This window comes from Helianthus annuus, chromosome 1, assembly GCF_002127325.2.
Source record: "Helianthus annuus cultivar XRQ/B chromosome 1, HanXRQr2.0-SUNRISE, whole genome shotgun sequence".
NCBI lineage: Eukaryota > Viridiplantae > Streptophyta > Magnoliopsida > Asterales > Asteraceae > Helianthus > Helianthus annuus.
In genome coordinates this window covers 16167669-16184429 of record NC_035433.2, presented here as the reverse complement: position 1 = coordinate 16184429, position 16761 = coordinate 16167669, and positions in this window count along the sequence as shown.

The window sequence follows — 16761 nt, the reverse complement described above, 5'->3', positions numbered from 1 at the left end:
TTTGTTTTGATGCCAAACCTGTTTTCTAATCTTAGTTAAGCATGTTCTAACATGCTTAGCTCGTCACTTTTAGTTTAGTGCTTATATAGGGTCGTAAGGTAAGCGATCTAAACCATCGCTTATATTTTCGAACCCGACCCATTTGGTCGATCATTAGGATCCGACCAAACACATTAGGTGACCATAGCTATAACCTTCCGAGGTTATACCTTGTGGTCACGATGTTAGGCGTTTCGAACGCGTTCTACGCGAACGACGCGTTAGGGTAGCATAAGCTACCTAAACGGGTCGTGATGGACCGTAAGCACTTAGGTTAAGTTTCATTTTAGTATGTAGGCTTTCTTAAACCATATTACACAAGTCTCCATACTCGTTTGGTTTACGAACCCGCGTACTATCCGATCCTTCCGATTTGGTCCGGTATATTAACATAGCTACCTATTAGGTGCCGTTTGATATCCCGTGATCTTTAGCATTATCTGGTTATTATACAAGAACTCCAAAGCAATCTCAGGTGAGTACATAGAACCCCATCTTTTACTGTTTTCCAAACTGTTTTGGGGTGAAACACATGTGCCTATCTGTTACTTTCATGCTTTCCATGTTTTCACGTCATATGCCTGCTATGTTGTTAGTACATTATAGTACATGATTTCATTACATTTCATGCTATGTATGCCCGTTGTGTGCATACTTAGTACATTGATTTACATTACATTTCTGTTGCATATGTTTACTCAGCATATGGACACATTGATTTACATGAACATTTTTGCTGCATATGTTTACTCAGCATATGGACACATTGATTTACATGAACATTTATGCTGCATATGTTTACTCAGCATATGGGCACATTGATTTATATGAACATTTCTGCTTCGTATGTTTACTTAGCATACTTAGTACAATTGTTTACATCACATGCCTTCATTTTGTTATGACATTTGGTTTGTTTAACATGGGACAATACATTCATTAACATTAGCTACGCCGTTCATTAGTAGGTAGTGGTACCATAGGAATTGACAACTCCCGTTCCTGAAATCCTAGGTTTGATAGGATTGGAAGGAATGACCGAATTCGATATACATAACTTAGATAAACCTTTAATTTGTTTAAGGGTTTATCGCCACAGTCTCAAGGCTTGGATGTATGCATAGTTTACAATACCGCATAAATGTTAATATCAATAGAGCATGCATTTTTCCCACAGAATATAACGTTGATTTAAACCACGTTTTACTTCAACGACTTGTTTTGTGCATTTTACATATGGTTTAAGTTGATACATTTCGCTTACCATACATGATACATTTTGGGATACACATTACATGATTTACATTGAACATAAACACGTTGACATTGACATACACATTTGGTGGTTTACATTGAACATAAACATTTGACATGGTTTACACAATAACACTTGACATTTGGTTTATACATGAACAATTTACATGGTGGATTGGTTTGGGTAAATGGTTTGAGTAACGTGGAGTATGTAATATGATGCAAACATGGTGGATACGCCGCTGGTACTTCCTATATATAAATGTTTGTATAATATTACATATCTTGGCATTATCTAAATCATTTTCAGTTTAGACATATAACATTTTATACAAATAACATACTTTTCATAAAACATTGTCTTACAAAACAACTTATTCAACTCATTTTACTTGGTTACTCGTTTAAACTTGCACTTATCTATACATATCATCTGATGTTATCGTTTTTCAAATGGTTTACAAAGCAAGACAAATTACAAGGTTCATGACTGACTGTTATTAAACATTTCTTTAAACTCAAGTCATGAATTCCATTTTCACAAAACCTATGTCTCTCACAGGCATTTTTATGCTGACGTACCTACTTTCACATGTGTTTTCAGGAGCTATTCCATAGGATGATGATCATGACACTAGGGCGGACCTGTGCCTTAGAGAATAAAAACGAAGATAGATTAGTTTAATTGTGTTCTGAACTCTTTGTATTCCTGTTTGAAACGATGTAGCACTCTTGTTTATAAATAAAATACAACTTTGTATGCCATGGTCATGAAACAGTTTAATTCTGTCCACAACACTCCCCGGCGTTTCCGCCGCAGTTGCATGTTATACGCGGCCGGGGTATGACAGAAGAGTTGGTATCAGAGCCATTGGTTATAGGGAATTAGGTTATTAGTAATGCTTTGACCTAGACTATAACTTTCTAGGACCCTAACACAAGTTATCTTGTGTTTAGAGTTTAAAACATGCACATCACCTATCCTTAGGTGATAACCACAACGAGAACTCCAGTTCCGAATCCGCTTTGAAAATTAATCATCTATTCGAGGATGATTGATTACTAGGTTTTGAATCCTCTGTTATATGGTTTTGAACCCTTTGGATTCTCAAAAATCTCGTCAAAGTCTTGGGTTAATAGTGTGAACACGTGCGAACTGGAAGAGTGAATGCCTATACCCTGGGTTTTCTGTCTAAGGCTAGAGTGTTCGTACAAATCCACATAATCGGACCAGTCACTCTTACCTGGGGACTCTTGGGGTGAGTGTTCACTTATAGGCGAGCATGTCTTTGCGATACACTAATTCTGACCCATTTACTTTGACTAGACATTTCATGTCGCTTGTTTGCTTTGCGATGCATAACCGTCATCTTTGCTTTTGTTGATTTTGCTTCATCTCATTCTCTTCATCCAATCATCTCACTCGTTTCATTTCATGTTTTTCTCTTCTAGAATGCCTCCTCGACGCGACAACCAGATAGCTACTGCCGAGCTGGCGGAGATTATTGCGCGGCAGATGGCTGCTCAATTCCCAAATCTCTTTGCTCAATGGAACCAGGCCAACAACAACAACAATGGTACATGCAAATACAAGGATTTTAACTCGGCTAAGCCACTCAAGTTTAGTGGTTCTGAGGGAGCAACCGGGCTTCTTCAGTGGTTCGAGAGCTTCGAGAACACTTTCCGTCATGTGCAGTGTCCTGACAATCGCAAGGTCGAGTTTTCTTCGAGTGTGTTTCAGAAGAGGGCTCTTACGTGGTGGAACGGGGTTATAAGAGATCAAGGTGCAGAAGTTGCTCTAGCTCAGACATGGGCTGAACTGAGAGCTCTTATGATGAGGGAGTTTTGTCCTCGTCATGAACAACGAGCGTTGGAGAAAGAATTTGATGTTTTGAAGCAAGATAGTGGCGAGCACAGGGCTTATACGGATAGGTTTGAGGAGTTGAGTCTGCTTTGCCCGACTATGGTTACCCCACTCGATAAGGCCATCGAAAGGTACATCGACGGCCTACCTGACTCAGTACAAGACATCCTTACTGGTAGCAACCCTACCACACTCCGTCAGGCAATCGACTTATCAGCGACACTGACTGAGTCGCAGATTCGAAAGAATAAGCTACACAGGAAGGGTGACAAGGGCAAGAAACAGTCTGCTGACAAGGAAGATAGCAAGAAAGGTCAAAACAAGAAGGGAAAGGATTCTTGTTCCTCAAGGGGGTCAAGGAAGCGTAAGGCTTCCCAAAACTATGATGTCACTACCCAAGCTAACCAGGCAGCTCCCAACCAGCCTCCAGCGAAGAAGCCCTATTCAGGAAGTGCACCTTTGTGCAATCAATGCAACAGTCACCATCAGCCGCAATATCAGTGTCGTTTCTGTACTAACTGTGGGAAGTCGGGTCATCTTGCCGATGGTTCTCGGTTTGCTCAGAATCGCGCAGTTCAGAACCCTGCTCAACAAGTTGCTCAGCAACAGGGTCAGGCTGCACGACCAAACTACCCACCAGGTGCTTGTTATAACTGTGGGGATCTGACCCACTACAGAAATCGGTGTCCAAGGCTAGCCAACCAGAACCAGAATGCAAACCAAAATCAGGCTCAGGCTCGAGGTCGAGTCTTCAACATGAATGCACAAGAAGCACAAGCAGACAACGAAGTGGTGAACGGTACGTTCTTTATTAATAATCAGCCAGCATCTGTTCTTTTTTATTCGGGTGCCGACAAGAGTTTTGTGTCATTGTCTTTTGAGACAATGCTTCGCGTGTCTAGAACGAAACTAGGTAAACCTTTGATAGTAGAGGTTGCCAGTGGAGAACCCATTGTTCTTAATTCTGTTCTACGCGACTGCCAGTTGAACCTTAACGACCATATTTTTCCTATTGACCTCACGCCAATGCAACTTGGAAGCTTCGACGTTATTGTGGGAATGGATTGGTTATCCAAACATCGCGCAGAGATAGTTTGTTCTGAGAAGATTGTTCGTGTACCGCTGTCGACAGGCGAGATCCTACAGATTCGTGGTGAGAAGCCTGCCGGTGGTCTCAGACTTATGTCTTGTTTTAAAGCACGGAAGTATCTTCGGAAGAACTATGTGGATTTCTTAGCACATGTTACAGCAGATAAAGGCAAGGGTAAGACTATTTCAGATATTCCTGTCGTTCGGGATTATTCTGAAGTTTTCCCTGAAGAGTTACCCGGTCTACCTCCAGCACGCCAAGTCGAGTTCCGTATTGATCTCGTACCTGGTGCAAATCCCATTGCCAGAGCTCCATACCGTCTTGCACCATCAGAGATGCAAGAATTATCTAAGCAGCTTCAGGAACTTTCTGACAAAGGTTTTATCCGTCCTAGCTTTTCACCTTGGGGTGCTCCCGTTCTTTTTGTCAAGAAGAAGGATGGATCTTTTAGGATGTGTATCGATTATCGTGAGCTTAACAAGCTCACCATCAAGAATCGATATCCCCTACCTCGCATTGATGATCTCTTTGATCAATTGCAAGGCGCTTCTTACTTTTCGAAGATTGATCTGCGATCTGGATATCATCAACTCCGGGTGCATGAAGAAGATATTCCAAAGACAACGTTCCGTACTCGTTATGGACATTATGAGTTCACAGTCATGCCATTCGGTTTGACTAATGCTCCTGCTGTTTTCATGGACTTAATGAATAGGGTCTGCAAACCTTACTTGGATAAGTTCATCATCGTTTTTATTGATGACATCTTGATATATTCTAAGACGCGAGCTGATCATGAGCAACATCTACGTCTTACGTTGGAACTCCTAAAGAAAGAGCAACTTTTCGCCAAATTCTCCAAGTGTGAATTCTGGCTTAAGGAGGTTCAATTCTTGGGACATATTGTCAACGAACAAGGTATTCACGTAGATCCCTCCAAGATCAGTGCGATCAAGGATTGGGATACACCTAGTACTCCTACTGAAGTTCGTTCTTTTCTTGGTCTGGCGGGTTATTACCGCCGCTTCATTGAGAACTTCTCAAAGATTGCAGTTCCTCTAACTGCTCTAACTCAGAAGAACAAGCCATTTTATTGGGGAGTCAAACAAGAGGAAGCGTTTCTGACTTTGAAACAAAAGCTTTGCGACGCGCCTGTCCTAACATTTCCCGAGGGCAATGATGATTTCGTCGTTTATTGCGACGCATCTAAATTAGGTCTTGGCTGCGTCCTGATGCAAAGAAACAAAGTCATAGCATACGCATCAAGGCAGTTGAAGATTCATGAGAAGAACTACACCACTCATGATCTGGAGTTGGGTGCAGTTGTCTTCGCTCTCAAAATCTGGAGACACTACTTGTACGGTACAAAATGTGTGGTTTTCACTGACCACAAAAGTCTTCAACATATCTTTAATCAAAAAGAACTCTCAACATGAGACAACGACGTTGGGTTGAACTTCTAAACGACTACGACTGCGAGATTCGCTACCATCCTGGTAAGGCGAATGTCGTAGCCGATGCTTTAAGTCGCAAGGAACGTACTAAGCTTCATTGTGTACGTGTCCAGTCTGTTATTCAAACCGATATCCAAGCCCGTATTTCTCAGGCTCAACAAGCTTGTGTTTCACAAGGTTTGATGGATAAGGAATTTCTTTATCACATAACTCCTGCTCTAGAGCTGAAGGACAATGGATCATATTACTTCATGGACCGTTTGTGGGTCCCAAGGCAAGATAATCTTCGTACCTTGCTTATGGATAAAGCCCATAAGTCTCGTTATTCTATTCATCCTGGCTCAGATAAGATGTATAAGGATCTTCGTATTCAGTATTGGTGGCCTGGTATGAAGAAAGACATTGCCTTATACGTACCCAAATGCCTTACTTGTCTTAAGGTTAAGGCTGAACATCAGCGTCCTTCTGGATTATTGGAGCAACCAGAGATCCCAGTTTGGAAATGGGAAAACATTACCATGGATCTCATTACTAAACTCCCGCGCACAAAGAAAGGTCACGATGCCATCTGGGTAGTCGTTGATCGTCTTACCAAGTCAGCGCATTTCTTGCCAATCCGTGAGGATTTTTCGGCTGACAAACTTGCTCAAATATATGTAGATGAAATTGTAGCTCGACATGGTGTTCCTTTGAACATCATTTCTGACAGAGATGCTCGTTCACTTCTCATTTTTGGAGAACCATGCAATCTGCTATGGGGTCTCAACTTAATCTGAGCACAGCTTATCATCCGCAAACGGATGGTCAATCTGAAAGAACAATCCAGACACTGGAGGATATGCTTAGAGCTTGTGTGATAGATTTTGGTGGTAGTTGGGATTCACATCTTCCATTGATTGAATTCTCCTACAACAACAGTTATCACTCCAGCATCAACATGGCTCCTTTCGAGGCTCTCTATGGTCGAAAATGTCGTTCACCAGTCTGCTGGAATGAGATCGGCGAGGCTCAACTTACTGGATCTGCCCTCATTTTAGAGACAACAGAAAAGGTAAAGAAAGTTCGTGATAACCTTCAGACAGCTAGAAGCCGTCAAAAGAGTTACGCGGACCTAAAACGCAAGCCCTTGGATTTTCAATTCGGTGATCGTGTATTACTTAAGGTCTCGCCTTGGAAAGGTGTGATCAGATTCGGAAAGTAAGGAAAACTTGCACCTAGATACGTTGGACCATTCAAGATCGTCGAAATAATCGGTAAGGTAGCCTACAGACTTGAGTTACCTCCTGAACTTGGAAACGTTCATCCAACTTTTCACGTGTCCAATCTCAAGAGGTGTTTAGCTGATGAGAACCTCCACGAGTTTCCTCTAAATAAATTTCGGGACGAAATTTCGACAAGTAGGGGAGACTGTAACATTTGTGCTTGTAATCATTATGAACAGTTCTATTATCAATAAAACAATGTTATTTGATCCCAATGTTTGTTTCGTTGTGTTTTACATTTTTCATGTTTTGACTTTTGTTCAATTTCAAACTCTATATCGCTTTCTGGAGCATTATACGCAAACTGGTGCGTAAACGTACTCAGTTTAATGCGACAAATACCCTGGAACATCAACATATACTCAACATACCTTAAATAACCTTTACGTAACTTAGAAATAAGTTTTGAAGGCTTTGGTATAGCAAAAACAAGTTAATTCGCTTACAAGGACTAAACTTGACAAACTGCGAAAGTATGCCAATTTGAACTGTAACGAACATTCCGGAACATGTCCATAAGTTAAACATACCATAAATATCCTTTACATAGCTTAGAAATAGGCTTTGAGGGGTTTGGTATGCTAAAACAAACTTTTGGATCATTCAGGGACTAAAAGTGTCAAAAAGTGCACAAGTTTGCACTTTCGCGCATAACTTACGCTCTGAATACATCCGGACATCCAAAAATTTATGTAAGCATCCTTATATTATGCCTTAGTGTTTGGCATTAGAAAAATCCATCCGTCGCGTCATTTGGATCGTCTTTCGCGCTTATGCGCATTCCGTCGTAATTAAGCGAACATCGCGATCGTACGGCCAAACGAACCGACATCCTGAATATTTTTGAGCATATTTCAAGTCCCCTACACTTTAACTTCATCTTAGAGCCTTGAAATGAGGTTAACGGGGCTTAAATGTGCCAAAAATGGGCCAAATTACGTGTTTCTGAAGTGCAGGGACCAAAATTGAAAATTCTGATCTGTGACCCTCAGGCGGGGCGCGTAAAGGTAAGGCCAACCTTTACGCGGGGCGCGTGGGACTGTCAGACCAGATTCAATGTTTCTATCCACTTGCAATTGGCCTTTCGTTCGTTCAAGGGGCAATGCCCTTTCACCCAATCAAGGGCCAAAGGCCATTTTCAGTAACCACCACATTTTTGACAAGTGTACGGGCGAAATCGTGGCACGTTATTCTATTCAAGAAACGATCCTAACGGCTTTGCCTTTCCTATAAATACCCCCCCCCCCATTTTGCTAAAAACTCACACAATCTGATCTAAAGGCTCTAAGTTGGAACCATTGTTTCATACCTGAGCCATTTTGGTCTAGATTAGCATTCGGGGACCCTCCGTAAGTATTCTTTTGCTCTTTTATTCGCTTTTCGAGTCCGAAAGTCAACGTTTTGTTGACTTTCTGTATTGACCAGCTTATGGTCAACCCGAAGTTCATGGAACTTCATAACGTGAGTGTGATCACGATGGTTATAGTCCGTAGTGACTATACCTACTGATTACCACGTTATCTAGGCTCAGTGACGAGTCGTAGTTTCGGCCAAAATGTGCATTCTTGCATATTTTGTAACCAAACTACTCGTGAGCATCAAAGCCGTTTGTTTTGATGTCAAACCTGTTTTCTAATCTTAGTTAAGCATGTTCTAACATGCTTAGCTCGTCACTTTTAGTTTAGTGCTTATATAGGGTCGTAAGGTAAGCGATCTAAACCATCGCTTATACTTTCGAACCCGACCCATTTGGTCGATCATTAGGATCCGACCAAACACATTAGGTGACCATAGCTATAACCTTCCGAGGTTATACCTTTTGGTCACGATGTTAGGCGTTCCGAACGCGTTCTACGCGAACGACGCGTTAGGGTAGCATAAGCTACCTAAACGGGTCGTGATGGACCGTAAGCACTTAGGTTAAGTTTCATTTTAGTATGTAGGCTTTGTTAAACCATATTACACGAGTCTCCATACTCGTTTGGTTTACGAACCCGCGTACTATCCGATCCTTCCGATTTGGTCCGGTATATTAACATAGCTACCTATTAGGTGCCGTTTGATATCCCGTGATCTTTAGCATTATCTGGTTATTATACAAGAACTCCAAAGAAATCTCAGGTGAGTACATAGAACCCCATCTTTTACTGTTTTCCAAACTGTTTTGGGGTGAAACACATGTGCCTATCTGTTACTTTCATGCTTTCCATGTTTTCACATCATATGCCTGCTATGTTGTTAGTACATTATAGTACATGATTTCATTACATTTCATGCTATGTATGCCCATTGTGTGCATACTTAGTACATGGATTTACATTACATTTTTGTTGCATATGTTTACTCAGCATATGGACACATTGATTTACATGAACATTTTTGCTGCATATGTTTACTCAGCATATGGACACATTGATTTACATGAACATTTCTGCTGCATATGTTTACTCAGCATATGGGCACATTGATTTATATGAACATTTCTGCTTCGTATGTTTACTTAGCATACTTAGTACAATTGTTTACATCACATGCCTTCATTTTGTTATGACATTTGGTTTGTTTAACATGGGACAATACATTCATTAACATTAGCTACGCCGTTCGTTAGTAGGTAGTGGTACCATAGGAATTGACAACTCCCGTTCTTGAAATCCTAGGTTTGATAGGATTGGAAGGAATGACCGAATTCGATATACATAACTTAGATAAACCTTTAATTTGTTTAAGGGTTTATCGCCACAGTCTCAAGGCTTGGATGTATGCAAAGTTTACAATACCGCATAAATGTTAATATCAATAGAGCATGCATTTTTCCCACAGAATATAACGTTGATTTAAACCACGTTTTACTTCAACGACTTGTTTTGTGCATTTTACATATGGTTTAAGTTGATATATTTTGCTTACCATACATGATACATTTTGGGATACACATTACATGATTTACATTGAACATAAACACGTTGACATTGACATACACATTTGGTGGTTTACATTGAACATAAACGTTTGACATGGTTTACACAATAACACTTGACATTTGGTTTATACATGAACAATTTACATGGTGGATTTGTGACACCCCGGGAAAACCAGTGAACGATACCTAGCTTCCTCAGTAAGTGCGTACTAAATTTCGGGACGAAATTTCTTTTAAGTTGGGGATAATGTGACAACTCGAGTGTTTGACTTTCACTTTCGCATTTATTGCGCGTTGACTTTGACTTTGACTGTTTAGTTGTTTGGATTGTAGACTTAAATTGTACGAATTGTGTGTTACTGAAATGTATTGTCATTTTTGCCTATATGTGATTATTTGCTGTGATAGATAATAATATTAGAATTATTATTATTGTTATTATCATAAATATCATAATAACATTTTGTCCGAAAGATAAAATACAGTCGAAGGACTTGAAGGACCTCGAAGGATAACCTTCGACTCGAAGACTCCGAAACATATCCTTCGACCTTGTTTCGGTCCGAAGGATCACGAAACATATCCTTCGATATGTTTCGGCCCAGTTGTTCTGTTGGGCTTGGCCCATTACTGTGATACGTATATATAAGGATGCATGTAAACTGATAGTGATTATTCTAAGAAAAACCCTAGAACACTTTTGATCTGTGACGGCAACCACAACTCATACGGAGATTTTTGCTGATCGATTCTCTTATTTTCTACCCCGGTTAGTGTCCACAATACATGATTTCTGGAATTATCAAATCGTATGTAAATAGGCTGGTTGTATATTAACTGATTTGTATGATGATTGCGTATGGGTATTAATCGAATTTGTATGCACATTGGATATGTTGTGATTATGGTTAAATGATTTCATGATTACGAATCGTGTTGTTAATCGGTTAGTTAATCCAGTCAGGGTGATCGATCGGATAGGAAATTTATGTTGTTTAATGGATGATTGGTGATACGATTCGATGATAACTTGTGATTTAAGATATTGTAATCGGACACGCTTATGTAATCGGCTTATGTGTGTTAATCGAATAGTTGAATGATCTTGTTTCAAGATTAGGGTTCTTGATAAACATGAGATGCATGCTTGTTTGATCTTGTTGATGTTAACAGATTTGTGAAAATTGTGTTAATGGTTAATCGGATCAACGTAACTGTTATTTGCCGAAGGATACTTATTGATCGAACCATTGTTGGACCGAAAGATACCTATCCTTCGAACCATAGCGATAGTGACCGAAGGATAGATTGACCGACAGATGTTTGACCGACAGATAGCATTGACCGAACCATACCCTTGACCGAAAGATGGTTTTGGTCGAAAGATAACAATGGTTCGAAACAAAGCATTTCGGTCCGAAAGTTAAGTGTTGGACTCGATAGATAATTAGGATAATTGTGATCGAAAGATACTAGGGTTTTGCATAATGTCTTGAACAATTGAACATATGTTGAATTAATTGACATGCCATGCTTGGTGATGAACATGTTCGTGTAATACTACGTGTTGTGCTGATATGCAAACTGACTGCTGTGTGAACAATTAATTTCATGCGTAATATTCCGACCATGAACTGATTTGCTATACGTGTTTACAATAGGACGTGATTGATTAACTGTGAGCGTGTGTACTTATTTAGCATACCGAGCAAACCAAGGTGAGTTCACACTCTTACCAAGGCATGGGGTTCCCGGGGTGTTGGGAATGGGATTGAATGGTTGATTAGATACTCTATTGACACTATGACTAGACTACCACATCACTATCCTCGGTTGTAAAGGATACCTATAGTTACGAGTAGTCTAGTGGTTGAGGAAAACGTGGAACACCACCACAGGAAAACGTGGAACACCACCACAGGAAAACGTGGAACACCACCACAGGAAAACGTGGAACACCACCACAGGAAACGTGGAACACCACCACAGGAAAACGTGGAACACCACCACAGGAAACGTGGAACACCACCACAGGAAACGTGGAACACCACCACAGGAAACGTGGAACACCACCACAGGAAACGTGGAACACCACCACCAGTAAAATATACAAACGGCCCAGTAGAGCCACCTATTATAATGAACTTACTATTACGCATTTCCTTTATGTGAACTCGCTCAACTAGTTTGTTGATCATTCTGTTACATGCCTTGCAGATCGCTAGGTACTTGGAGCTTGCACTTGAGAAGCGGGTCGTTGTGGACGAGGATCGTGGCTTTTCCGCTTTACTATTGTGATACTTAAAACTATTGACACTGGTTTACTTACTATGCTTCCGCAACACTTTTGAAACGATTTAATGTTTGGACACCTTTTGTATTGAATGGATGGTTTTCACTTACTTTATTTAATATTAAATGCATGTTCAATATGATTGGTGGCTTGATCCTGGTCAGTCACGCTCCCAAGCGGTGATACTCCGCAGGTGGATTTTGGGGGTGTGACAGATTGGTATCAGAGCCATTGGTTATAGAGAACTTGGTTTTAATAAGGGGAAAACGTTTTTATTAAAACCAGACTATAACCAGAACAGTGCTCTCAACGATCCACAACGACGCTTCGCTCCACGTGCAAGACTCAACTTCTTAGGTAATAAGGTTTATGTTTATTGCCTACATGCTAGAATTTGCTTAGAACTTTGCTCGTAGTATGCTTACATTACCTTGCTCACAACTTGTCATAGCATGAGAATACTTATGTGCTTACACTCTTCTGTCATCGCACTATTCGCGAACCTTTCTCACTTATGTTGCCTTTGATGTGAAGATCAATGGCCGCACGAATTACCATGACTCAAGCCCAGCTAGAGGCTCTCGTTGCTGCGGCAGTTGCAGCCGCCCAAGCAGGTAGTATACCCTGCAGTATAGACACTAGGATCTTTAGATCCTACATTAATTCTCGTACTTAACTTTGCCCTATTCGTACACAATAGGTCAACCCGCTCAGCAACAACCTGGGTGCACATTCAAGAATTTCATGGACTGTCGTCCTAGCTCGTTCAGTGGCACGGAGGGGGCAGTTGGACTCCTCCACTGGTTTGAAAAGCTCGAGTCGGTTTTTGAAATGTGTGAATGCCCTGAGGCTCGCAGGGTGAAGTTCGCCACTGGCACTCTTGAAGGGATTGCGCTCACCTGGTGGAATGCGCAAGTACAGATCTTAGGGTTGGCAGCTGCTAACGCCACACCCTGGAATGAATTCAAAGAACTGATTAAGAGGGAATATTGCACAAGAGAAGACATCCACAAGTTGGAGGATGAGTTGTACAATTTGAAGATGGTGGGTTCAGAAATCGAAGCTTACACCAAGAGGTCGAATGAGTTGGCTGTGCTGTGTCCAACCATGGTAGACCCACCATACAAGCGCATTGAGTTGTATCTCAAGGGTTTGGCGCCAGAAATCCAGAGCCACGTGACGTCGGCTAACCTCAACAACATCCAGGAAATTCAGCGCCTTGCACACCGCATCACAGATCAGGCAGTAGACCAGGGCAAACTGCCAAAGCGTATCAGTGCTACCACTACCGCTACTGCTTCTACTACGCTTGCTACTCCCAGTGAAAGTAAAAGAAAATGGGAGGGGGATTCTAGCAAGGGGTCAGCTTCAGTGCAGTCGCAGTCTCAGCAGCGAAAGACAGACAGCTACCAGAGTCCAAGTCAGCACTCCTCTAGCAGCCATAAACAGGGAGGGTATCGAGGAAATCTCCCAAAGTGCAACACCTGCAACAAACACCACAGCGGCCAGTGTAATAAGGTTCGTTGTCAAAGATGCCACAAAATGGGTCACGAGGCTAAAGATTGTAGAAGCGCTCGTCCTGCAAACCAGAATCAGCAGCAACCTCAGGCACAGCAGAATCAGCAGCAGGGTAACAGAGGGTGCTTTCAGTGCGGTGCAGAGGGACACTTTAAAAGGAATTGCCCTCAGTTGAACAGAAATCAGAACAACAACAACCGCAACAACAATCAGGGTAATGGCAACAACAACAACGGGGGAAATAACAACAACAACGGCAATGAAGCTCGTGGTCGGGCATTTGTGTTGGGTCGAGGGGATGCAGTGAATGATCCTAACGTGGTTATGGGTAAGTTCCTTCTCGACGATATTTACGTTACTGTCTTATTTGATTCGGGTGCTGATACAAGTTATATGTCCATGAAAATGAGTAACTTATTAAAACGTACACCAACACCTCTAGACACTAAACACGTCGTAGAACTAGCGAATGGTAAAAGTGTAGAAGCCGCTCATGTAGTCAAGGGTTGTAGCATTGTTCTAGCGGGTCAGACTTTCACGATTGATCTTATACCCATAGTCTTGGGTAGCTTCGACGTCGTCATCGGCATGGATTGGTTATCTCAACATCACGCAGAGATCTTATGCAAGGAAAAGGTTATTCGTATTCCTCGCTCCAGTCAAGAACCTCTCGAAGTTCAGGGCGACAAGAGTGGTGCTGTGGTTGGTATCATCTCTTACTTGAAGGCGCAGAAATGTTTACGAAAGGGGCATACTGCCATTCTGGCTCTCGTTACTGATGCATCAGCAAAGGAAAAGAAGCTGGAGGATATCCCAGTTGTACGTGACTTCCCTCAGGTGTTTCCTGAAGATTTACCAGGCTTACCGCCTCATCGTCAAGTCGAGTTTCAGATCGAATTGGCACCTGGAGCAGCGCCAATAGCCCGCGCACCATATCGTTTAGCTCCAACCGAACTGGAAGAACTGTCGAAACAGCTGCAAGAGCTCTTGGAAAAGGGCTTTATTCGTCCAAGCTCTTCGCCTTGGGGAGCTCCAGTGTTATTTGTGAAGAAGAAAGACGGTACGTTCAGGATGTGCATCGACTACCGTGAACTCAACAAGGTGACGGTGAAGAACCGTTATCCTCTTCCACGCATAGATGACTTATTCGACCAGTTGCAAGGGTCGTGTTACTATTCCAAGATCGATTTGAGGTCAGGGTATCATCAGCTGAGAGTCCGGGATGAGGACGTCTCCAAAACTGCTTTCAGAACTCGTTATGGTCACTACGAGTTTCTGGTCATGCCATTCGGGCTTACAAACGCACCTGCAGTCTTCATGGATCTTATGAACAGGGTGTGCAAACCGTATCTCGACAAGTTCGTCATCGTTTTCATCGACGACATTTTGATTTACTCCAAGAGTCAGGAGGAGCACGAGCAGCATCTACGTATTATCTTGGAACTTCTTCGAAAAGAGCAACTGTACGCAAAGTTTTCAAAATGCGACTTCTGGCTTCGTGAAGTCCACTTCTTAGGTCATGTGGTAAACAAGGATGGGATTCATGTCGATCCATCCAAGGTTGATTCGATCAGAAACTGGCCAGCACCGCGTACACCGACAGAAATACGCCAATTCTTGGGTTTGGCAGGTTACTACAGGCGATTTATTAAAGACTTCTCCAAGATCGCGCAACCACTCACTATGCTTACACAGAAAGGTGTCGTTTACAGATGGGGTAATACACAGGAGACCGCTTTTCAGTACTTAAAGGATAGGCTTTGCAGCGCGCCTATTCTCTCACTGCCCGAGGGCACGGATGACTTCGTGGTTTATTGTGACGCATCGATACAAGGGCTTGGTTGTGTATTGATGCAACGGGATAAAGTTATTGCATACGCCTCTCGGCAACTCAAGGTTCATGAACGGAACTACACGACGCACGATTTAGAGCTGGGAGCTGTTGTTTTCGCGCTTAAGATATGGCGACACTACCTGTACGGTACCCGGTGCACGATTTACACCGATCACAGGAGTCTCGAGCATATTCTTAAGCAAAAGGATTTGAATATGCGTCAACGAAGATGGGTTGAACTTCTGAACGACTACGAATGCGCCATCAAGTATCATCCAGGCAAGGCCAATGTTGTGGCTGATGCCCTTAGTCGGAAAGACACTCTACCTAAGCGCGTGCGAGCGCTACAGCTTACTATTCAGTCCAGTCTTCCTGCACAGATACGAGCTGCTCAGATGGAAGCTCTGAAACCCGAAAACGTTAAAGCTGAAGCCTTACGCGGTTCAAGGCAACGCATGGAACAAAAGGAAGACGGTGCTTACTATGTAACGGGGCGTATTTGGGTCCCACTTTATGGCGGTTTACGCGAACTTGTAATGGATGAAGCTCACAAGTCTCGCTATTCGGTACATCCAGGGTCGGATAAAATGTACCACGACATCAGTACTACTTATTGGTGGCCTAGTATGAAGGCTCACATCGCTACGTACGTTGGAAAATGCTTAACCTGTGCGAGAGTCAAGGTTGAATATCAGAAACCAGCTGGTCTACTTCAGCAGCCCAAGATACCGCAGTGGAAATGGGAAGAAATTTCCATGGATTTTGTTACCGGTCTGCCTAGATCTCAGCGTGGGAACGATACAATATGGGTCATAGTTGATCGACTCACCAAGTCTGCACACTTCCTACCGATCAAGGAAACGGATAAGTTCTCCACTCTCGCAGACGTTTATCTTAAGGAAGTTGTTTCGAGGCACGGAGTGCCCACCTCTATTATTTCGGATCGCGATGCACGATTCACGTCAGAGCTTTGGCAAGCGATGCACAAATCCTTCGGCTCACGATTAGACATGAGCACAGCATATCATCCTCAGACAGATGGGCAGTCTGAGCGAACTATTCAAACTTTAGAAGACATGCTTCGAGCGTGTGTTATCGATTTCGGCAACGGCTGGGAAAAGCACCTCCCTTTGGTGGAGTTCTCGTACAATAACAGTTACCATACCAGCATTCAAGCCGCTCCATTCGAGGCATTGTACGGACGTAAATGCCGGTCACCTCTCTGTTGGG